The sequence below is a fragment of the Oxyura jamaicensis genome, chromosome 3 (genome assembly GCF_011077185.1).
Source record: "Oxyura jamaicensis isolate SHBP4307 breed ruddy duck chromosome 3, BPBGC_Ojam_1.0, whole genome shotgun sequence".
NCBI classification, from domain to species: Eukaryota; Metazoa; Chordata; class Aves; order Anseriformes; family Anatidae; genus Oxyura; species Oxyura jamaicensis.
Window position 1 is genome coordinate 29,484,364 of NC_048895.1, and position 23,964 is coordinate 29,508,327.

The window sequence follows — 23,964 nt, forward strand, 5'->3', positions numbered from 1 at the left end:
TAAGGCTGCCCCCACCTTGGTGCAAACAGCAGGGCTGAAGGTGGGATGTTGCTGCCTGAGGCTGTGCCAAAGGACAGAGATGCGAGAGCATGTTGCACCTTTGCCTCAAGAGCCCATGCAAACATTTGGAGGGAACTTGGCTCAGCGCTTTTAGAGCCCATGTGCTATGTAAATGGTAGCAGGTGAAAGCTGAAAATAAGCTGGTATTTTGCAACTGCATGTTCTTGTATGCCCAAAGTTCCACCAAGAAGCACATCTAGAGTGGGGATGAAAGGACCCCCTCTAGCCACACGGGTGCAATGCACGCAGTGAGGGTCACAGGACAGGGGGTGGCTGTGTCACTCAGCCAGCTGTATACTTATGCCTCTTATAGCCACCAGGAGCATAGCATCCAAAGGCAAGCTGCCCAAACTTTGAAGATACTTAGAGACTAAGGGAGAGAGGAAGAGAGTTTCTTTGGGCTGTCTCTGATATGAATTTGGATGAAGAACTTCAGTTAATACCAAGCACAACAGCTTGTACAAGCATAACTTCTTTTATAGAGACTGCTGCAAAAATATCAGAGGTTGTAAAGTATCTAGAGATAGCATTTTCAGACAAAAATGTCACAATGCTTTGTTATCTTTAACTAATTAATCTGAATTATTTCTGTAAACTAGAAAGGTAACATGGATATGGCTCACTTCTCGCAGCCCTGAAGTGTAGTCATCGCTAGCGTGGAGAACGTCAGCTGCATCACAGCACGCAGAGATCTCACTCCTGTTTAAAAGGAAGTGAAGACTACCATCTCTAGTTAAATTTCACGAGGAGTGTGGGAGGTCAGGAAGCTGTGTGCATAAACTCAGACTGGACCTGGCAAGGCTAAGATCTGCTTTGCAAGGCAGCTGTCACTCTGTCACAACAACATTTCTCAGGACTGCTGGCGGTCAGGGCAGCAAGGCAGGTCAGAGTCCACGCATTGTAAGAGCTTTGGTTTCTCAGTCAACAGCTGGATCAGCCTGGAAATAGATCTCAAGGAAAAATCCGCAGCACCCTGCCAGGCTGCTGACAGCCCACATGGGACGGAGCAGTGCCTGTTTGCATCATGCTCCCTCCCCGCCAGCACAGCCACACGCACTCTCGGGGTAGGAGCTCTCTCTGCTAAGTCCTTCCCTATTTAGGGCAGGATTTAAGCTTGCCCTTACCTGGAAGTGAGCGCACATTTGTTCCAGTGCTTCTCAGGTCAACAATTTCTGCAACAGCAACAGAGATTAATGAAATCAGCAGTGCCTCACATGACTAATAACGATTCCTGATCAACAGCCAGCAGGTGAGGAAAGGCAGCAGTAAAATTCTTCTGCCCATGCAAAGCCAGCACACAACAACTCCTGCCTGAAGAAGAGAACATATGTGCTGAATCCATTCATTTCAATGGAAGGAAGGCAGAAGGGAAAGTGTTAATTATTCTTTGTGGGATGAATGAAATGCACTGTACAATTAGCACCTTCTGTGCTCCCGCCTAATGACAGGCTTAAGTTAAGAGAATTCTCCATACTGTCCTACGTATCACCTTTCCTTTGACATTATCTTCCTTTTCTTGGCTCTCTACATAGAATTTTAATGAGATCTTAATTGTTTTTCCATCAGCTGCAAGGATTTCAAACCCAAGTCATATGCTGGTTGTCATTTTGCAGAAGGTGGTACGGGGAGCTGTAGAGATGTTCTCTTGCTAAAAAGGAGCAGGAGGCAGCCCCCACACCTCCCACTGCATCCCGGAGAAGGGCTGTCTCTGTATTTCCAGTGCGGGCCTAGAGACTACAGCTCGGTGTTTCTGTACTAATACAGGGGGGACTGGAAAAATCTGTCACACGCGTGACCGTCACCACCTCCCTGCGACTCCGCTGGCTGCAGGGAGGCTCGAGGCTGGTTTCCGTGGCTGCCTTGCTAGGCTGGATGAGCAGCTCAGCCCTTCGCTGCACACAACCAGGGGGCTTGTTGTGCTGAATGAGCTGTACACCAGCCTCCTTTCTGTCCTTCACCATCTACTAGTCACTTGCACGCTCTCATCCATCATTCAAGGCATTTTCGGCGATGCAATGTATTTCAAGCATAGGTTTACTTACTTCTCTTGAACCTTTTCAAGGGCACTTCTGAAGATGTCGCAGATCCCCTGAGGCGCCAAGGCAAAACAGGATGTTGCAAGCGCAACTGGAAGGAGCTCACCATCTGTCCTGTCCCGAGGCGGGGGGCACCCCTGGTGCAGCGCTGGTATACAGAGCGATGCTACACGTTAGGATTACTCTTTGTGGTCATTGGAGCACATCAGTTTATTGCGGAGTGGTAAGCCCAGAGCTTGCTAGCAAGGTATTTCAGCAGATCGTGCTGCCTGTGGGAGCCTGGCACTAGGCAGGAATGCAGAAGCAGAAGACAGCTGGACAGGGAGCAGCAGTGTTGTCCCCTGAGCACCAAGGCTTGCCTGAGGCTGGCAGAGCACATCCAGACACAGAAAGGGAAACCCAGTCTCTGCACAGGCCAGGAAGTCTGCCACCCTGCTGCGAAGGGCCAGGAGCCTAAAAACAATGAGGACCAATTATCATCTCTCACTTCATAGCGATCCACAGCCCCGTTATAACTTACGGCCAGTCTCTGACAACAGTCTGGGGGTAATGTCAGACGACAGCAGCATTTTAGAGATGAGGAAGCTGAGGCACATATTGCTGGTCCACAGGGCACGGAATCAGTGGAAAACATGACTTGCTGAGGTTTTAGAGGAAAATGGTTTGAGGGCTAGGAAGAAAACCTCCGCTTCCCACTCTGAGTCCTGTGGTTCCCAACTGGACAATGCTGCACAGACTGGCCAGTCATGTTTAACTAATGCTTGGATATTTTTGTTATTTGTCCACGCACTTAATATTTATTAAAATATTTCTCACAGCCTTTTTCCTGCTCCATTTCAGAGCACGGAGCATGCAGTGACAGCTTCCATGTAGTTGTCTCCCATAATCACATCTTCTGCCCTCCCGAAATATCTCCCTCCCTTATGGGAAGGAGTATGGAAGGAATAGCATCTTTTACGACATAGCTGCTGCGTGACAACTATGTGGTTTCCATCTACACCTTGCGCTCGTTACAGACAGTCACTTTTTGACAGCTAGATTCTTCCCTCTTGGGCTTCGGTGCCAATCCAAATCTCAATGAAGTATAAGAAAACAAATTAATTAGTAGTCACTGGAGAGCCTGAACGTTGCCCACAGATATACATTGAGAAATAAGTAAGAGAAGCCTATAATGCTTATTAAGGATTTGAGCTCGCCTGGTTTTCATTTGCAAAGACATGCCTCCTACGACCAGGGACCGTGGGCAGCTCTGCAACTGGAAACCCGGTCGGGGCTCTGTAATGAGACGGGCCAGACTCTCCACATTAACATCTGAGGGTGCTGCAAGTGAAATCCCTGTAGGGACAGACCGCGACCCACTTTGCCATCCTTAGAGCATCACAGCCATTCATACAAGAATGTTGGTTTTGTCCATAAATAGGAAGGCATCAAATAAACTGATGGGGCCTGGGAAACTTGCCTTGCTCCTTCTTTCTAGGGCTATATTTCATTAGCCATGACAAATATTTAAATTAAAGCAAACACTGCAGATGAGTGGATTTTTAATTCAGTGACAAGACACACTGCCTTCAGGACCTCTTTCATGTCCATTATAAATAGAAAACCATAGCTTTGCAGAACTAAAATCAGTGCTGACAGTCCAGCTCTTGCCTTCTTCAAATAAATTGCCAAAATGTGCAAAAATTTAAACATTCAGAGAGATAACATGCTGCTCACTCAATGCACCTCATCTGTAATTTACAGATTGTTATTGCTAGCAACATTTGAATACTCCTTACTTGCTTAAAAATGTGTCCCATTGCCTAAAGCTTTAGGCAGATCATCCAAGTTCCTAACAAGCCAGTAACATGCAATTAAGTGCTGCCACTGGAGCAGAACAAAATAGGTTCCCGTTGTATCCTAAGTGTGGGGCTGCTCAGTCTGGAGCTGAAATGTAAAGGTCCATGCAGGGCTGATGCATTTGTCATTCCTTACATATCCAGGTGAACTCTTTCAAAGCATAATCATGCTTCTGAGCATGGGAGATGGATTTTTATGTGATAGTTCACATAAAAAGCAAAATCACAAATATTTCAATTTGGAAAAACCTCTGAAAGTCTTACGACAATTGTGGTTTGGGTCCCTCATGCTCTCCATTCCCTTTGCTCACCTGTTTCCCTCTCCGAGCTGCATTTTCTGGTTCTGCGTACCTTACGGCCAGAGGAAAGGATGTTCAACTTTTTCTACACCAAAAATCTTTCAACAGCCTTCTGAAAGCAAAAGCCGCTCACACAAACAACCCCCAATTAAATTGAAAAATAGTCTCACTTGAAAAGTAAGCAAACAAACAAAAATCCATAAAAGTCCCTGAACAAGCCCTATCTTGTGAAAGAATGACCCTGCATGATTAAGCAGCGATATCCCCAGGGACTGGACAGCTTCCCAAGGGATTAAAAGCCCTTTCAACATAATTCCCTCTGTGACCGAAACCAAAATGTGAACCTAGTTCTTTGGAAGTGAAACTCTAGTCTGTTCACCCCGGTAACCCCACGGTAAGGCACCGCGTGAAGTGCTTGGATTTCCAGCCAACAACTTTCTCCGTCCCTTGGCAGAGAGCTGAGGGTGTCTGTGCAGAGCAACCTGCAGGGTCCCAGCCCGGCTGCCTGCTTTCCTCCTCCCAGGAGATCATTTATGAACCTCATTACCACATGGAGCCCGTAGCTGCAGACGTGGTTCGTGGGGGTATTCTTCCACACAACGTGCAGGGCTCGCAGGGTGTGCGTGTGCCTTCGCTGGCTGTAGGAAAGGCTGCGTGGGTCCGCTTGGGAAAGCGCTTCAGATCCTCAACTTCAAAGGCAGGGAGAAAATCGCCAGCAGATCTGGGACTTTGAAAAGCTGCTAGACCCACCCAGAACAAGGCAAAGAAAGAACATCATGAGACCCTGATCGTCGTACATTTTTTCCATTATTTCTGAAAATGATAACATGCCTTTGCCTGCGCTGCAGAAACCTCTGAGACAAATCTGTCCTCAGGTCAGAGGAAGTGGTGACATAGCAGCGAAAAATGTCAGCTTTTCATTCAGTTCACATCTGTGCGGTTCCCACTGCTAAGGCCAAGATTATTATTTTTTTTTTGAGTCTTTAATTTTAATCATGCATGCAGAAAATGAAAACTATGTAGCACACTCCCAGCAAGCCAGAGCCACAGACGCTGTGTCTCCTCGTTCCTACCACTGGTCTTTGGGGCCACGCCATTCCTGCCTGTTCAAGAGCACGGCTTTACTGACAGGGTACACAACTTGACAAGTAACAAGTACGACATGGTGAAGGAATTTTCTTCTGTCTCTCTTTTTTTTTCTTTTTAGTTGCACTGAATGTATATAAACAAATTATATTTCTGACCTTGCCAGCAGATGAGCTTTTCCATCTGGGAATAATATTCCATTTAAACTAAGGGGTTGGAAGACCTTTGCAAGAGACATGCAAACCTAGCATGGACAGCATGGACATTCTCATTTGTACTGTAAAGAGAGAGAGAGAAAAGAGAGAATGACTAAGGGACCTCCAAAGGCTTTTCCATCTCTAGCTGCTACAGGCTTTCTTGGAGAGAAACCAGTTGCCTTCTCCCTGAAGCGATGAAAGCCTGGCTTCTCTGCCCTGGCATAGCTTGACTCTGGGAGGAATTGGAGGGGCAAAGCAACTCGGAACAAGCACTGGTTCCTCCTCCCCCTTGCTTTGAGGAAGATGCTCCCCCAGCTTCCACTGCGACGGGCTGCGGGGAAGATGTGCCCCCTCCCCGCCTCAGGAAGAAGATGCTTTCACCACCATTTCAACCTACCAGTGAAAGTGCCCACCCAGGCAGAACACACCATACCTTTCAGATGTTCCCCAAACTAATCATCTTCCTTGGATTTTAGTTTTTTTTTGGCTTTGGAATGACACCATAAACTACAGGCAAAGCCAGAAGTTTTTTTTTCTATCCTTGCTGGAGGAGCCCTTACTTCAGTGCATCCCCATCACAAACCCTTCATAAACCCTGAAGGCATGGGCCACCTTGGGCTGTCCACAGAGAGGGCAAAACAGGAGGAGGTTACAAGCCAAAAAGTTGTTGTTGTTGTTGTTGTTTTCTCCAAGATCCACTGACTAAATAATCTCATCTTGTTAGAATTACCTTGATATGAATAATCTATGCTGCTCTTGCTTCGTAGGATATTGTTCCCTTGCACAGCACACACATCTTTTACAAAATTTTCTGTTGAGATAAACTTCCAGCAAAGTTCAGCAAAAACCCAATCATGTCAGGGCCAATCAGTGCCCTGGGGATAGGAGGAAGGGGTGTGCATTTTTTCCCCAGCTAAGTACTTTGAAAATTCAGCAAAAGAAATTCACTTTACTTTCAGCCAACATACAAGTTCTTTGTATGTTTTCGTCTCGGGGGGGGGGAGAGGACTGAAATTGCTTAATTTCACTGAATCAATCCATCTTCTGCCAGTCAACAAGAGCTTTCAGCTCAGACAAAGACTGAAATAAAGCATACCAAATAAAAACCATGGACATATAATTGTCATTTCCCAAAAGCTTCTTTCAGTCCCAGCTTCTCAGAAAACTAACCAAGCATTAAAGCTGCTGCCTCTCAGGGAAACTAATTATAACTCAAAAAAAAAAAAAAAAAGGAGAGTAAAAAACAACCCACACATTTAACTGAAAATATAAAGGATAATTATGTCATTAAAACTAACAACATTTCAGATGGCAAAAGAATCACAAGGCAAGAATGGATGTGTTGGACACCATCAGGCTCCCATCAGATTATTCACAATAAAACTGCAGCCGTCACCAGAAGAATCTAATCCTTGTGTTTCCACTGATAGGGCTCAGATGTGTGCGCTGGTAATTCTTTAGCCCCAGCAGAGCCGAAAGTGTCAGCAATTCATTGTTTACTGTCTGGACTGAATTGACTCCTCGAGCTCCTTAATGACACACAGGCGGCCAAGGCTCCATCCACCGAGGCATGCTGATCGCCGTCCAAGCGAGGATAAGCTTTCACATAGCTGCAGAGAAGGCTCCTCCTCACGCAGGACGAGGAACGGGTCACAAAGCCCCTATTTAATCAGCGCGGCTCCGTGGCAGTGGTGTGGGCACAGCCAAACAATCGTCCTTTTAAGAAAAACCAAGTCCTGGAGGGGAAGAAGAGCGATGGGTGCTGCGAGTTCTGCCAGGCGGCAGGAGGTGGGTATGTTTCCTGGCCACAACGTGGCGTGAAACAGAGCTGCTATCTCTGTCAGTACGATTGCCCAGCCCCAAAGAAATCACAAGAGCATATTTTCTGAGTAACTTTAATCATTCCCTGTTCTAACCTTGCCAGCAAAGGACTTGATAAAGCAAGTGGTTCTGCGAGCAGCTGAACTAACAAAGCTCGGTTTCCTACGGATCGCTGCTATGCCCCTTGCACCACCACTGACGTTATTCCCGCTTTCTTCCCAGCATCTTCTCCCTGCTTCAGCTTCGGGGTCACTCTGGTCCCCCCAGCCCTCGCCCCCACCACAACATTCCCAGTTTTCCTGATGTTTGCTGCTCTTTCAGACTGTTTTTTTCAGGGACGTGGCTCTCAGCACTCAATACCTTCTAGATCCCTCCCTTGCTGCCATCACCTCTTCACCACAGTGGCCTCACTTACTTCTGTTTCCCATCCGACACCCCACAGTTTCCCTCCCGTCCCTGACACGTCTCCAGGGACACCTCCCACAAAAACTCCACTCGTATAAAGCCACTCACAACAACGGGGCAGAGGGTTTCTGTACATCGACCAGCTGGGGCACACAGAAAGGGCAATGGCTGAGCGATCACAGCGTTACCTTGTGGGGACATTAATCGAGCCTTTGGAAAAATTCCAGCTGTCCTCCTGAAATTCATAAAAATCGTGATGTCTCCGAGATGCTTCCCCGCCTTGCCAGACTGGCTAAAATTTGCTGACAATTTGGAAGTTACGGGGAGGAGCAGGGGGATGCCAACAGATGGACAGACAGCCACTGAGACCGTATAAGCCTCATTTCCCCAGAAAAGCAGCCTAAAAATAGAAGAATACAGGGGCTGACGGGTTCAATTAACACAAGCAGGCAAGGATTTTGGCTGCGAGGGCTGGCCCGTGAGCCTTCTTACTGCCCTTGCTGCTGCACGAGAGCTTCAGGTCCCCCTCCTGCGTCGTGGCTGCAGGAGCCCGCAGACTCTCACTTCCTAGACAAAAGACACCCTTTCCTGCTGCTTCTTGGCACTAGGCAAGGTTTGCCTCTCACAGACATAGAAGTCCCTTAGACTTGCCCTGTGGTTTGTGTTGTTTTTTTCCCCTTCTCTCTGCTTATTCGTATTTAACTTGGAGAGCTGCAGGCTGGACAAAGGCATTAAGACCCATGTTCGCAACAATGCCTCGTACTAAGGGCATAGCTCACAGCCATGATGGCAGTGGAAAGACTCTCATTAAATTCAGTCGGAGTGGCAACTAACTGGGCTTCGAAACCCTTGGTGGGTGTCAGAGCACCTCCCGTGGCTGGGGGCCATTCAGCCCGGGGGGAAGCTAGGATGGCTGCCCGAATGCTGCCTTGATTTCTCACACACCAGCCTCAGGTCAGATGTAGTTTTCCTCAGTAACACAGCACACGACCTTTAAGATGCTCCCTTGTCCATTAAACGAGCCGCTGGAGGAATCCGTCCAAGCCAAGTGGGGTTTACCCAGTGGAAAAAGCCAGCACAAGTGCCATCTAAAATTTACCACAAAACGTCCCTGATAGGTGGCGACCAGGCCTTGTGTGTGCACGGGTCTGAATTAAATTCCATATAAATATCAGAGGCACTCATCCTATGGGCTCCTGGCGTACCTCACACACAGAGCTAGCGATTTTGGGGTGAACCATATTAACCTTCTGGCTCTGCGATGGCAGCAGGGCAATGGAGAGACTGCACGGATAACTGCAGCAGTGTGCAAGGACAGCAGAAACTAAAATCACTATATTTCATTTAAAAGTGCTTAATCTTCGGCCCAAGGAAATTAATGTCACGGAAAAAGATTATCTGAGATAGCAAACTGCTGGGAGAGCTCAAATCTTCTTTTTTGATCTGCTGCGCTTCTCCAGGCAGGCTGTTTTTCAGGCCATGCCGTGCAATCACACAGGGGCGTTCTTGAACTTTTGGTGACCCTAAAAATTGTCCCATTTAATTGTTTTGCAGACGCAACCACCTTACAAGGGCCCAAGCCTTCGCCAGGGGTCTGGGCAGACCTCAGAGCCCTACAGAGGCTGTGAGAGTCGCCCTTGCAGCCCCCCCTGTTGGGTTAGTGCCCTGCCGAGCACCCCAGAAGCCAGGAGCCACCTCCTGCTCCCCTGCCCCAGCACCTCCAAGCAGCCCCAATGTGCCAGCTGCCTGCTCGCACCCCTCCGAGCAGCTCCTCAAAGCCTCCCCCCTGCTGCTGCTCCTGCAAAACATTACCTACGGGGAAGGAAGGGGCAGATGTCGAGGTCAGCCCACGATCAGCAGCCGAGGGCCCAGATTTCTCCTACTGCTGGTATGGTTGCTTCGGCTTTTCCGCAGCTGTTAGCGTCACTGACTGCTGCACCTTGTCACGCACTTGGACCGTGAAATTTTGAAGGCAGGCCTGCCCTCTTGATGCTTATCTGCAGACCTTCAACGCACAAAGGCGCTACAATGGCACAAACAAACATTAAACCATAAACCTGCAGAGCAATCAGAGGGCCAGGGAGGATCCGAAGGCAGGAAGCAGCACCAAGAGGCCAGAGCAGCCCGGGCACAGGTTGTGCCAGGAGGGACCCCTGCCTTTCTGGGGGAGCTGAGGTTAGGGCAGACAGGTGAGGAGCAATGCCTCGGGGTGCTGAGATGAGCAATGCCACGGGGAACAGAGCAGCAGCCACGTCAGAGCCAGGGAGCCGGTCGGGAACCGAGCCCACATGAGATATGAGAGAAATCCAGGTTCTTGCAGAGATTTCTGTGTGATAAATATCCTGCCTCAGCAAAACTGCCTTCTGCTGTGAGTGTTCCAAAGGCACAATAGCTTCGGAAAGGATTTTTGCTTTTCTCTTCTCCTTTGATATTTTCCCCACCAACCTGATATAAAACATCATCACGATAAACTCATTGATGCAGGCAGGAAGAAAACACAAGCGCCTTAACCTCTTGTGAGATCTGCCTGGGGGATGAGACGGAGGGAAACCAGGAGCTAAACTTAGCTAGGGAAAAGGAAACAGGCTATAAAACCTGTTGTCAGGTGCAGAGGAACCTCTTGGGAGCTGTAAGGGTTTTGTCTTTCTAAAAGGAGAAGCACAAGCAATTGGAAAGATGGTCACAACATTATCTATTTTCAGGGAAAGGGATGAATCCTCAGTTTTCCAGGTGGCAGAGATCCATGAAGACGACAGCTGCACTTTTATAGAGGTTGAGTTTGGGTAGTGATGCACCAGGGAAAGCTGCTTTCTTCTGACACCGTGAGTATACCACGAGCACTCATTTTCTGCTGGCATCAACGACAAGAATCTCATGCCTTCCTCCTCCTTAGCATGTTCCCTGGGCCATAAATAGTGGGGACAGCCATTCAGGACGATCTTGGGGACAGCAGGCAAGTTTGTGTAGTAGCAGCTGGGAATTTCCTGGTCCTTCAGAAGGAACCCAAGGCTACCTGGAAGGCACCCAGATGCTGTGAAGGAAAGCAAGATGTGCCAGCAGGCTAGCAGGCAGCTGGCGCTCCCAAAGGTGTCCCACCCCAAAAGCACCCTAATGATTCAAGAGCCAGAAAATGCCCAATGGATGAAAAGCCAAGGGAGAAGAGAGCATGGGGGAAGGACACATTTCCGCAGCATGCAAGGGCACACGGGATGAACGTTTCACCAGAAACCTCACCACATTGCTGGATGCTCAGAGCAGCCCTACAAGAAATGCTGATTGCTGAATATACTCTACTTCAAAACGACTTCTACATCAAACTCCCAGGTAACACCAGCAGCACTACAAAGCCCCTTTGAGAGCCCTTTCTGAGGCAGAAATTTTCATCTTTGGAGAAAGACAGGAGCGGGAGTTCCAGAAAAATCAGGCCAGAAGCAGTTCCCTTATAAATAGCAGTAATATCAGAAAGTCTCCTGGACCTCAAAGAGAAACCACTGGGCCAAGGATCAGGCCGCTGGGCTGCACCGGTCCAGGGGATTGCAGCTCAGGATATGAATCATGGAAGCAAGGCAGTCACATCCTGTTATGCGAGCGCTGTTTGTTTTTCCTGCTCCTTCAGCCCCGGCCCTCTGTGCCGTGCCTGCCACCGAGGCTGCCAGCTGCGGGGGCTGCAAGGTGGACGCCTGTCAGCAGGAACGGGGCTCCGCTCACCGACTCGCTTCCCTGCGGCTCCTGAGGTGGCACCGTGGTCAGAGAGCAGCCGGGAACCTGCAGGTCAGAAACCTCTCCTGGTGCTGGCAGCTTTTCTGGAGAAGAGAGGGCAAAGCAGGGGGATGCACTGCTCTCATTTGGTAAGCTCTCCGTGGCCACTGGCCTTACCTAGAGGTGAATGGTCAGCCAAAACCAGCAGCTGAGGAAAACCAGGCTCCCAACCAAAGACCGAACGAGGAAGCCCTGGCTAACTTTAGCACCTCAGGAACTTTACCAGCATCTTCCTCGGGACTGAGGCTTCCTTGCAGGGCTGCTCTCACACCTTCCCAACCACTGCAGCTTTGCAGGGAGCCAGCAGACCTAACGCGGGTGACGCTGTTTTTCCACCGAGTGCCCTTATTAACTGCGACACCGCAGCTTGTCCAGACAGCACAGCTGTGCAAAGGTCACCTTGAAAGGAATTGTACAGAAGATCCCAGTGCCCTTCTTGGCTATAAGATGCAATTAAAAATATATTACTTTAAGTAAGTCCCGAGGCTGTGTCCTCACTGCTGCAGGAAGGCAGACATTTAGAGGACTCTTGCTTCTTTGTCAAGATCTTCTAAAATCCTATTAATGCTTAAAAAGCTCTCCTTTGTGAAATCAGCCATTTAGAGCAGAAAGGTAGCGGGACATGCACAAGCAAGAAAGCTCCATCAAAAGCAAGCCTTAGGTTAACTGGCACACACAGCAGAGGCTGGATAAGGCCCGGGTTTCTGCAGGGAGACAACTGTGCAAGGTCTCCAATCCCAGACGCATTGAGGTCCAGCCTCCCTGCCATGCACATAATTTCCCCTGACCTCAGCAGAACTGAGCCCAGAGCACGCATCCCTTGCAAAGCCCTTCTGCTGCCCTCACTCCAGCACAGCAGGCTCAGGCATTCAGGGACCTGCTGTGGCCACTGTGGCTTCCCCCAGGACCTGCCATCGCTTGCTCCAAATCCTCCTTTGGGAGCTACAGATATGCCAGTCCTCTGGGGGCTCCCCACAGGCTGCCCTTCCCAGGGAGAGACCACAGCACAAGCACAGCTGGTAATCTGGTGGCATTAAGACAAGCATTATTTATCCTAAAAGCTCTGACCACAAGGGCCAAACAGCATTTTCTAAAATCAAAGGGTCACCTGCGCCAGGAGCAGCACCTTCACCTGTGCCGTCTGCTTCCTTGGGCCAGCTAAGGATTGTAACTGCGAGGTCAGCAGCGAGAGTTTTCTAGGCCAGTCTGCACTGCATCAAAAAGTCTCAACGAATTATGCCAGATCACCTACACATCACTGGAACAGCTGGCCCGGGGTGGCGTGAGACAGGCACTGAGCACTGGCCCAGCCGTTCCCAAATTCAGGGTCACGACCCCGTGTGGGTTGCAGGAATTGGGAGAATACTTACGAGGCTGACTAAAATTCGTTTTCATCCAATATCTATGTTAGCGCTGTAAATCCACAGAGCTATCCGCCCACAGCAGAAAACTTCAGCTCCCCATCCCACTGCAGCAGTGTTCCCTACCCTCCTAGGGTCCTCTTGCTGCTCTTTAAGCAAGATGCAGAGGCAGGCAGAGCAACGTAGCATTTCCAGTATCTATTTCCCTAAAATCGTGCTGCTATAAAAAAACTCCCCAGAGTCACTCCAGATTCACATCCGTGTTTCATCTCAGCAAGTGGTTTACCTAAGCAAAGAGAGTGAATATGAGAAAATTTGCCCCCCCTAGCGCTGTTATCATAGTTGAAGAATTTGGAAAAATACTACCCACATAAACGGCTTTACAGGTAAAACAATCTCCTGTGAACAAACTACAAGGGGCGTGGATGTCACTAAAAACAAACACACAACTTCCCTCCCACGGAGCTGCAGAACTCCCCTACGAAGCAGCTATTGAGGGCCATATGACAGCAATCTCCTTGCATACCAGCAATATGCTTTGGTAAGGAGAAGGTAAAACAAACACTCCATAAAGGATTAACATCTCCCTGCAGGAATTTACTGCTTCAGCCAGAAATTCTTGATGTACCAGGCCTGTTAGGAAAACACTATTTTTTAAAAAAACATACCCTGATAACAGCTTAACATTAAATAATCCCAGATCTTGTAGGTCTGCCTCTTACTCTCTGGTTTGCCTTGGTAAAGTCTCAACATTCGGTTTTCTCAGTAGAGGTGGATGGTACAGAGAAAAGAGGAAATGGAAAACCAATAGATAAAACCGGATGGAAAAGATATTTATGCCAGAGGGCTCTCTTGTTCCCTGGGAATATGGGAACAGAAGCACTCCAGGAACAGCAACAGCAAGACCCCAGATCCTTCTTGGTTTTGCTGAGCATTTCAAAAAAATGTCTTGAACAGCAGGTCCAATTTTTTTTTTCAAATAAAATCTAGCCCAGAAGTGTTCACCTACTTTTCTATCTCAATTATACGGCTGGATGCTACTTAGTTCTTTTCACAGAAGGATCTCCCTGCAAGATAAGTAAGCGTGATTATACTTGTTTCATGGATAACCCAAAGCATCAGGATGTTTCCATGTGATCCTGCTAAAAATAGCTGAAATAGTTCACAGCAAATCATAAATCCTAGACAGTTTCCTCTGTGCTCGTCATTTTAAATCACTTCAAGCATGAAAATAATTGACATTGATTCAGAGAAGGGCTGACTGCTACAGTGGAAGAAAGGCTCGTGCTACTCAAACAGGCGAGGAACCACCCTCGCCAGCAGCACCAGCTCCAAGTGAGACACTCAGTGCCTCACCTGCCACAAACACAGATTCAACACAAGCTTAGGATGAGTGCATGGGGCTCGACATGTACACAAGGTCCAGGCACAACTCTAACATCTCTCTGGGTTTTAAAACTCACTCACTCAGCAAGACAGAAGTGGGACTGTGGCCTCTTCTAGAAGATGTATACTGCTGCATACCAAGCCAGGACAGGCGAGAGGTTAATGGTACTAACTGGTCCAAAAAGGAAAATACTGAACATACAAATCAAAGCCCAGTGACAGCTCTGGAAATCAGCTAGTCCATCGCATCCTGCCAGCCTGAAAATCTGCATCTCCTCAAACCCAGAACTGTCAAAGTCGCTAGAGAAAAACTAAGGAGAACAAAATATTGACTGCAAGTCCTGTGTGCTCATAAATCAGAGTGTCCATTTTCCAAGCTGCAAGTTTTCCTGCTTATGTGAGTGCAGGAAGTATTTCCCCGCCAGTTGGTTCTTACCAGCCATCATTCTGGTGGCCATACAATGTATCCCTGTTGTATAACATTCCTTTGGGGAAAAAAAAAAAAAAAACCTTTACTGTTGTGTCCATCTGTTAAAAATAATGATCTTAATTCAAACAATCATCTTCCCCTTCATTTCATTTCATTCTGGTCTTCACACATAAAATGAAGAGCTGATAACAACCTGTTTAACATCTAGGATCTCACGAACACCACCTGTGTCAGTCTTAAGCCCAAAGGCTGAAACATTTCTCCAGCGAAAGCCTCCTGGGTGTCTGTTACTGGTTTGAACTACAACCCTCAGCACAAGGATGACAGCATTAGTAGTGGAGACTTGGACAAAACCTTTCTGTGAGGAAGCACAGATGTAATTCTGCTGATGTAAACAGATCTTTGCGTATTAATGGCAAATTAAATCCACGATTCAGATCACATTCCCTTTGGAGGTCCAGATAAACATCTGGTATAAATCAGTCTGGTTCCTTTGACTTCTCTAGGATTACAATGCTCAAAGCCAGTTAAAGATCTCACCCAGCGTCTAAGGAATATTTACGCATTTTCACTTAAACCTGGCAAATACTTTCAGTTTTAAGTTTCCAACCAAAGGCAGCAGGGAGCTGAATGTGTTCAGTCAGAATAAAAATGATTTTTTTAAGCAATGCAAAAAAGGAAAAGCAGACATAATTTCAGTGCAGCCAGCCTGAAACATTTAGCTCAAAGTAAAAGGGTTAGAGTTACAAATGTTTTTAAGTTTCCTTAAAAAACAAAAACAAACAACAACAAAAAAAAGTGAATCTTTATGCTTAGCAGTACTGTGTCAAAACAGAACGGTAAAGTTTTGCTTTGGAAACACTGAAATGAGTTATTCCATTCAGGGAACAACAAAGAAAACTTTTTAAAAAGAACAAGAAGGCATGTCCTGCTCTATGTAATGTGCAGTTCTTCAAAAACTCACTTTTTTCAGGCAATCTAATATGAACTGGGGAGAGTAGAAGTACATTCTTTCAAACAGGAGCATTTTCTGTGACAACAGTAACAGCAGCAAGAGAACTTCACAATCCCACTCATCTCCGTTACTCTCCTTTTGGAGCCTGTCCAGTACCTTTGATCGCTTGGTAGCATGAAATAGTCTTGCAGCAAGCTAACATTAGCAAATCTGGTAACTCAGAGAGAACCTGGTTTCCCCCACAGCTGAGCTGTGTTCAGTGGAAACACAAAAGAGCCCCTATCACAGCTGCAATTACATACCAGTGTCTGCGCTCACCTGGAGGTGTGGGTGCAGCCAGCACCAAGACACTGAATTCTTACAGTTCCGCAGCATCAGGAACAGACCTGTGAGCTAACGGCTCGGAAAGGTTCCTGCTTTCTCCTCTCCCTTGTACCACTGCTGGTGTGGTACACCACGACCGTGCTGCCTCCTTCCCCATGTGTCTCTCAGGCCACAGACACCTGCTTCTGCTCAAAACCAGCTCCTCCCTGCTGCCCACCCCTCCCCTCCTCCCCTTCCCTGCTCCTTGCCCCACCAATTAATACTCAAAGAACAGCATATCCCTGTACAACATGTTTAAAGCATTTTGTCAGTATAAAAGAGCAACAACTGCAGGTATGAAAAATGTGGTGAAATCTGGATAAAGCAGCCCCTCACCTTCTAGAGACCGTCATGCGTTCTCTTGTAGAGTTGCGAGCTCTTGGCATCACGGAAAATGTTTCCAGTGCCCAGGTGACTATTGGCTGCTCCTTGGTATTGCTTGACAAAGGTTTCAACTTCTAACTAAATAACATTTATTTTGGTATTTGCTAGATGCTCTAGTGGCAAGCAGGGGGAAGATACTCATACCCGGGGCTATGTGCAGACCCTGGACTTGTATGGCCCTTAAAACCAGTTGAGTGCAGCACAAACAGCCCCTAAGTGCAGCAATAGCAGGTTGGCACTGCCTATTTCTTTTTAAAAGCAGACTTTTATACCTCCTCACAGCTGGTGCTTGCGTGGTATCAGCCATCTGGAATTTGAGCTTCTTTCTAGGAACCTCATTTCACTAGATACATTTTCATCTGCTCTTCAGAGAGAGAAAGCAAGCAGAAACCAAGAGTGAAGCCTGCTGCAGGATCCTCTGAACAGCGCTTTGCATTTCCCTGCTACCCTCTCTCGTCTACATTTGTTGCCAGGTGTTTATATTTGTCATAAAAGATTGATTTGCCATTGACTTTCCAGAGCTGCTTTCCGACAAGGCATTTTAATTTGAACTGACTTGTACAGGCCTGATCCTTAGAAGTGCTGACATGGCCATACTCAGCTCTCCTGTAAGAAGAAGACCATCATTTTTAATCTTTGAGGAGGGCAAAAACAAAAGCAACAGGCATTTGACCCCAAGAGATTGTTATTTCAGTAATGAAAACAACTAAAACTTGGCATCAGCTTTGGGGCATAAAAGAAACATTTAATCATTTGTTAAACACGTTTCACATGAAACTAAACGGGAATCACCCAATCCAAGGAGAACAGCTTTCTGTGAGCTGGACAGTCAGGACAGACTTTTTTTTAAATCAACAAACTTTAGAGAATGACTCAGCTGTGACCCGAGCTATTTTATGATTATTTTCCAACACAAAGAGATATTCTACGTCCCAAATGTGGGGACTGGAAAGGAAAGAAAAAATCACAGAGCTTTTGGAGAGTACTAGAACAAAATAATTGAGAGGGTTATCACCCTCCAAAGCTTTCAGATAGATAAACAGTCTTCAAAAGCAATATAGATCATCTGTTCTGGTTCCATAAAATATTCCTGGGCTGGGAGCATCAGTTTTACAACCCAGTGTTCAGACATGGGTGGCCATTCCATCAGAGTGCAAAGGTGACCTGGCAAGTGCCTGCCTGACTGGGGAACACTATCCTCCAATACACGCGACCGCTGCGAGCCTCACACGTCAGATGCCGAAAGGCCACAGAATTGATCCTTTTCCAAAAGGCTAGAGCAATGGAAATGACTGCTCTGTTGCTGTTTCTTCACAAATCCCATGTCTGTAGTATGTCTGGTCTTTTTCCACCAGTCTTACACTTTGCTTCTCCTGTGAAGATTGCCTTGTATGTTCTCTTACCACCATCTTTCCACACATTTATGCAAAGGGAGGCAAATGACATTTACTTGTGGTTTGCATAATCTCATCTGTATTTATAGCCACAGGAATTTTGATGCAAATCTTTCCTTTTCCTTCTCCCTTTTCCTTTGCCTTTCCCAATACAAAGACCCTGTAAGGAAAAGAGTTCCCCAGAAAGCTGAAAATTCATAATAGTGACTCACATTTATTATGCCCCATCCAGACTTTTCTTATATAAGGCTGAGTCACTCATTAGCTGAACGTTTGCAAAGAAAGAAGAAAATACGATTTTTTTCAACATTTGTTCCGGTCTCAGTTTTCTCAGTTACAGCAATGCAGGTTATGGCTTCACCGGAATCTTGATTTAATGGATTTAATTCCCTGTGACTTCTCTCTCAATTTTATTATTATTATTATTATTATTGTATTTCATTTATGCAGCAGCAACCTTTGGCCAGCATTTGCCTTTTCACTTCGACTTGTTTAAAATGGATAAAAGGTACTTAACTGGAAATTTGCTACCCTGTAAGACCCACACAACAGCCAGACTCCGCCCAAACAGAGTGATCTGATTTGGCTTTGGGGCTGTTACCTGGTATGACTTTAGGTGAAATTGGTTCTCTTGGAACACCTTCTTCCATTTCACATGCTCTGGACATTTCATATTTATTTTCCAAAGCCCCCACAACACATATGTCACTGGGATATATTCGTCTCCCTGTGCATATAAGTTGTGTTGTTTGAGAGTTTATTGCTAGTTTGGACCTCTGACTCGCCCTGCCTCGTATATAGCCATCACCCCATTAGCTGCCTAGCCTGCCTGATCTGGGGGAAACACAGTGGCTTTGGGCATCTGCTAGTTTGCTCTGAACCTGAACAAGCCTCCCGAGGGCTGCCGTTCCAGCAACACTTCTCTCCAAACCTTTCCTGCCACGCTCTATGAATATAGCACATTTCAGCTCTGTTTTTGATCAACCCTTTTTGTGGTCAACCATTTTATGTGGAATTAGATGAAATTATGATCTTCATGGTACCCTTAATATTTTTTTTCACATTTAGGTTCAAATCGCACGTTTTCTCATCATGCTGCACATGGCAGTGCCCTAGGTTTCATTGTCAAAGCTTGTTTATGATGGTGGTGGGTATTGTCTAGATGGGAAAACAAACATTTACCAGATTTTCCCAAGAAGATGATTTAGGAACCCATGTGACTTCAACAACCCATGGAAACATGATCAAGAAAAATAACCTGCCTTGGGCTTCTTAACTATATAGGAATAACCAATGCTGTGTCTTTGTCCAGTGGGAAAATGAAGTGAGCATTTAAAGATGTTCTGGTTAGGTGGCCAGCAATTAAATTACATGCAGAGCGGTAAAATGGAATTTCTATCTTGCAAGGATTTTCTGCTTGTGCTTGGATGTGTTTGCCCCTTCACTGCTCAGTAGACAGAAACACAACCCTGTGCAAGCTTCAGTGTGTTGCAGCTGCCAACGTGCTTCACATCTATTTGGAGGGGAAGGTCTCCAGGGTTAGGCAGAGAGTTCAAGTTTGAAACTCATCCTGCAGCTGGCTCCCACACCTCTGAGATTTCTATCACTGTGTCCCTGGACAAAAAGCTGTCCCAAAGTGGCAAATCACTGTCACATCTGCTCTCTATCAAAAGCCAGTCAGCCATTACATACACCTAACTCATTTAGACACTTGCATCAAGTAGCTACGTTGATACAGACGGACACCAAATATTTGGCTCTAAATGAGGAGACGCTTCAGGCAGAAATGCTCACAGTGAGGCCATGATTTCAGAGAGATGTTAAGCCAGGATGGGACAGTGGTCCCATGCTGCCCTTACCTGCCCTTTTGCTGGTGTCAGCTCAAGCTTTTGTGCAGCCTCATGGGCCCCAGGGTGAAAGAAATGATCCCGTGAAAGACAGCCTGTCATCACCAAAAAGTAAAGGTAAGTCTCAGCACAGACAGATGGCCTAACCCCCACCACTGTGCAGCCCCACCAGCATGACCGTGGCCACTGCGGAGGAGGTGGCAAAGCCCCCAGAGAGGGGTGAGTCAGGAGACCACCAGAGGGCACACTGAGATGAGATCTCGGAGGTCCAAGCACACGTGCATGTTTTTATCCACCTAAGTTGCAGTTGGACTTGATGATCTTGTGGGTCCTTTCCTCACATAAATACCTCTGACGGTTTTGCCTACTGAGTATGTTGTAAATAAATAATTTGGATTGTATTTTGCCTTAACCTAACTGAAGTAACACCGATTCACAGTAACTTGCATACGTTTCTTGTCCAAAGGGTGCAGGGAAGTGCAGTGAATCTGCACACTGGAGCTCTAGATCACTGTCAGAAGCGCCCGAGCCTTGCAGGGCATTTTCCAGAGCACCCGAAGGGTGAAGAAGCATGCCACAAAGAAGTTGCATAAGACAGTGTGAGAGATGGCACTGGGGGTCAGAAGAAAAAGAAATGTGTGTGCCACCTACCCCAGAAAATATGACTTGTTGACAACTTCTTACCTAGAGGCGAGCTGCAGGAACAGGGATTTCAGCCTCTTAACATCAGCGCATTGAGATGAGCTGAAAAGAGAAAGAACATGCCAAATGTTTATTTTGAAAATTAAAATTGATCTGCTCACAGCCAGTTCTGCACTTTGCTTTTCTGTTGACACAAAAGGGTCAATATTTGCTATTCTCTGGCTCCTATGGGCTTGCCACCAATACATATTTGCATGGAGCTCAGCACTACCCAGGTTTCTTGACAGTAAGCCAGAAGGACACAAATGTACTCAGAGGTTTTATAAATGACTAGGAAATCCCTCTCCAAAGTACTAATTCTCCCAGACAAGTGTTTTGAGTACTCACCTCATTTAGGTACACTGTAAATAGGCCTTTCAAGAAAAAAAATGCTCTGTTTTAGCTGTAGATCAGCTCGAGTGTCAAAATGAACTTCTGAGATCTCCCTGCATCACATCCTGCCAAGCAGCGTTGGTGTTGCAGGCCAGGATCAATTGAAGAAATGTGAATTGCACCTACCTCATCAAATCCTGTTATCATTAGTACTTCCCAGCTCATTTTTCCTTCCCAGCACAAGGCTTTCTGAGCACAGGAGTTCACTGAGCTCCTGGTAACTTGCCATGCACACGGACAGAGCTGGCATTAATCAGGCTTTGCTAGCGGGACACTGAAGCTTGGGTGCTTGCAGTCCCTGTTCGCACATGCCACATATGTGTGATGTTAGTGTAGAACAGAGAGGTCCAACTTCTTGAAAGTTGCACCAGCAGCCTCTTTTGCTCATTTTTTCCATTTATGATATATATGTATATATATATATATATTTAGGGTCATATTATCCCAGGCTCTGGGTGTTAGCAGCACATCTAATTCCACTGAGATCGCACTTATTTTGGATGTGGCTGCCCATCACAGAGTCTGCTAATTCTTTTATTTGCTTCCAGTAGTATTAATGAGCTAATGGCTCACCTTCATGTTTTGGTGCCTTTGCATTAGCATACTTTGGAATGAACTACACAGCTCAAAAAAAAAAAAAAAAAAAAAAAAAAAAAAAAAAAAGTGCTAAAGAGACCTAAATTAGTCATAAAGGAGATTACACATTCAAAATAAAATTATTCTTTCATTTGTCTCCTTAGGAGCTTCTTTGACAACATCTGAAGACAAGGCAACGCCTCCCACTAACTTGTGACACGTTGACTTTCATTTTTAGGCACCGAGTACTGGAGAATGAACACTGAAAACTACTGTGTCCTGCTGCTCAGTTCCCTGTTCATCTCTACAGAAGAGTGACGTGTGGGCAAGGACAGTAATTAGTAATATAGCTGGTTTTATGCAAGGACTAAGTGATTCTCATGCGAGTAAAACCTGACTCCAAAGAGGAACTATTCCCGACTTTTCATGCATATGTTAAATGGGGAATGAGCAACACAGGTATGGAGAGAAAAGGGCTCTTCTCTTTGTCCCCAGTTCTGCCCCTCATTCAAGCAGTACTGCTGAGGATGCTCACAGTGCAAGTCCCTGCCCACTCCAGCATCTTGGGGATGCGCTGGCAGCTTCTGCACTCCTCTCACTGGTGGAGGCTGGGACCACTGGCAGCATGGCCTGAGTCTGCAGCTCTGAGTTCAGCTGGGGGAAGCTGTCATAAATATGGCAAAGAACAAGCTGGTTTTAGCCTGACAGGCCTAACAGAGCCTAAGGCACCCAGAACAACCGTGGGTTTTTTTTGTCTTTTTCAAGCAACAGAGTGCCTAAGAAATATCAATCAAGGTACATCTTCATCCCACTGAGCAAGTCTACCTCAGTATATACCCTTCCAGCAAGAACATCATTTATTCTGAGAACTGGAAATTTCTTTTAGACTTTTACCCTTCATGGACTGCCATGCTTTTAAGCTTCTCTTTTCATCACAAACTTGACTTTCTCATTAAGCCCTCGTATATTTGAAGTCTCTGTCAGGGGCACTGGGTGAAGTAATGCTGATGACTACATGTTCCCAGTAATCAATACCTAGCATGCCTGTGATTTTAAACAGAGAAAAGAAAAAGGAAAAAAAAAAAGAGAGAGAGAGAGAGAGAAACACTAATATTATTAGGGCCATAAGTCTGGGGGGAATTTGCCCATGCCCTGTGGTAGGCTAAACAGTTTCAGGTTGAAGAACTTTAAGAAAGCAGTCTACATCCAGCCTGACATTTTTATGACATGTTTAACTTAGGGGCTTATAATTAACTTCCGAGGCACATGGTTCATTTCAGGAAGGACTGGCCATCTCTCCCAGCCATCCCTGCCTTTGCCCAGTTTCCAGCCTGTGACTGGAAAAGCTGAAGTTGTAACAAACCTTCTGCTGGAAAGGCAGAAGACTAAATTGGACTTAGGGGGTGAAATTTAATGCAATACTGTTAACTCTGACAGTCATTTTGTAACACCAAAGCTGGAAAACAATGCTCTCAGCTCTCTGATGTTCAGATGTCTCCTTCTGTAAAATGGGATTAATAGTACTTACCTACTCCACAGACATGTTGAGACAATTTTTCTACCACAATTTGAAGTCCTCATCTGAGAGATGCTTCAACAAAGCAGATTATTATTAAAATCACAGTCCTTTTGGAAAAGCAGTTAAAAATAATACTTTGTATATGCAACTGTGTGCTGTAGTTTGTTTTGTTTTGTTTTGTTTTTTCCACTGCTGGTCTTCGTTGTGTATTTCTTGTGTATTTTAAGAATGGCATGGCTGCAAACAAATAACATCTGCCTGAGATGTTTTATTTTTTTCAAACAATACCAAAAAAAAAAAAAAATGGGTGGATGAAATGGAGGGGGCTCTTTGCCATCTCTTGGGTCTTTCCTTTCTCACCAGGTACAAGCCTAGAAAACAATAAAGTGGAGCACCATAAATGGCAGAAGTCTGCATGCCATTGTCTCATTTGCTGCTTACTGCAGAGAACATGCATTTTACGGTTTTCAGTCATCTTCTTTGCATGAGTAATGATCCATTTTGTTGCTAAGGATCTCTACTGGTGGCAAATTAATATGTGTGGATTCATTAAGCATGTTTTCCCTTGAATGTGTGATTGTTTCGCTTCCCCCTCCTCAGAATACAAACAAATGCTGCTGTGCCTCACCACGGTATGAATCAGTAAGATCTTCCAGCTCTGCAGGCACAACCAGAAAAAAAAAAATGACACATTTTTCACACAAGTTAAAAATATCTCAAAACAAACCTCTTTGTCACACAGGGCTGGATTCTGATCTTAGAAAATGCATGAAATAGGCGTAGTTCCATGGAAGAGAAGGAAATTATTCTGTTCTTCCCCTAGAACTGAGGATTTTGCTCCTCTGAAGATATTAAATATGTACAAGCTCCCTCAGCTTCCATCTTCTCCCTGCACTGCCCCACCAGCAGCCCGGGTCCCACCAGCTCCCTCTTCTTGCTTTTCCAAACCACACCTGGCATCTCTTCACCTCATTTACCCTGGCCACACAAACACACTTAACTTAGGGAGAGTCTTTACTTGATGTTATACAACCGCAAGTTGTCCATCCTTCCAAGGAAATTATGTAGGTATATTTGAACAACAATTCAACAACATTTAATATTTGAAATGTCTCTCAAATAACCTTATGGTACAAGCCAAAGAAACCACTCCCAGGCAATTGTAAGTTCCTGC

General features: G+C 46.1%; 1 long non-coding RNA gene across 3 annotated transcripts in view; it reads right to left on the reverse strand.

The window, feature by feature from the left end:
• Positions 1 to 18,174, reverse strand: part of LOC118163768 — a 34,424-nt gene extending 16,250 nt beyond the window's left edge. Inside the window, exons 1-3 of one of the 3 annotated variants that reach the window (XR_004749177.1) lie at positions 17,987 to 18,174; positions 16,653 to 16,986; positions 1,185 to 1,232 (exon numbers count right to left, since the gene is read on the reverse strand). This is a non-coding gene — a long non-coding RNA (uncharacterized LOC118163768). Of the gene's footprint in view, positions 1 to 1,184; positions 1,233 to 2,102; positions 2,150 to 4,245; positions 6,109 to 16,652; positions 16,987 to 17,986 lie in introns of those variants that run through there. The other 2 variants (XR_004749176.1, XR_004749178.1) reach the window with 2 other exon arrangements.
• Between the last annotated feature and the right edge of the window lie 5,790 nt (positions 18,175 to 23,964).